Source organism: Meleagris gallopavo, unplaced genomic scaffold, assembly GCF_000146605.3.
Source record: "Meleagris gallopavo isolate NT-WF06-2002-E0010 breed Aviagen turkey brand Nicholas breeding stock unplaced genomic scaffold, Turkey_5.1 ChrUn_random_7180001855692, whole genome shotgun sequence".
Taxonomy (NCBI): domain Eukaryota; kingdom Metazoa; phylum Chordata; class Aves; order Galliformes; family Phasianidae; genus Meleagris; species Meleagris gallopavo.
In genome coordinates this window covers 1-507 of record NW_011121938.1, presented here as the reverse complement: position 1 = coordinate 507, position 507 = coordinate 1, and the positions used below count along the sequence as shown (strand labels likewise).

Sequence of the window (507 nt, the reverse complement as noted above, 5' to 3'; positions counted from 1 at the left end):
GAGAAGGGAGGTTTGGTGACGTCTGCGATGAATTGAATTTCCGTCTTGTGACTTTTCTGGTGCAGAACATGGAGGAGCGGCTGAGCAATGGAGTTGGGACTCGGGGGAGCAATAGGTGCCTGTGTCCCAAGCTTCCTGTGTGGCCCTTGCAAGGTAGGTGTGCCTAATGTAGGCGTGCGCTAAGGCAGTGCTGTTGAGACACAGCTTGTGTCACTGTCCGCACCAGATCTGCTCTCTGTTAAGCTTTTCCCTTATTTTATGTCCCCCTGTCCTTTTCAGCTCCTGCTCCCCTCGCCTGCAAGTGGAGCGATGCTCAAGTTTGAGGAATCTTTTCCTCGGCAGGCGGTAAAAGACGCCGCAGCTGCGAGTTTTGTGTCCTTCTTTGTTATTGGGTCAGTAGAGCAAGGATATCTTCAGAACAGCTCTCTAAGTCAGCCTGTAACACCAATGTGCATGAGAGAATAAGGACTCTTTTTTTCCCCTCTTGTAGAAAGCAGCCTCCTTGAG

General features: G+C 50.9%; 1 long non-coding RNA gene across 1 annotated transcript; it reads left to right on the top strand.

The window, feature by feature from the left end:
• The first annotated feature begins 41 nt into the window (after window positions 1-41).
• Window positions 42-507, top strand: LOC109364417. Its single transcript, XR_002110375.1, has 3 exons — window positions 42-153; window positions 280-392; window positions 491-507. It is a non-coding gene; the product is annotated as an uncharacterized LOC109364417 (long non-coding RNA).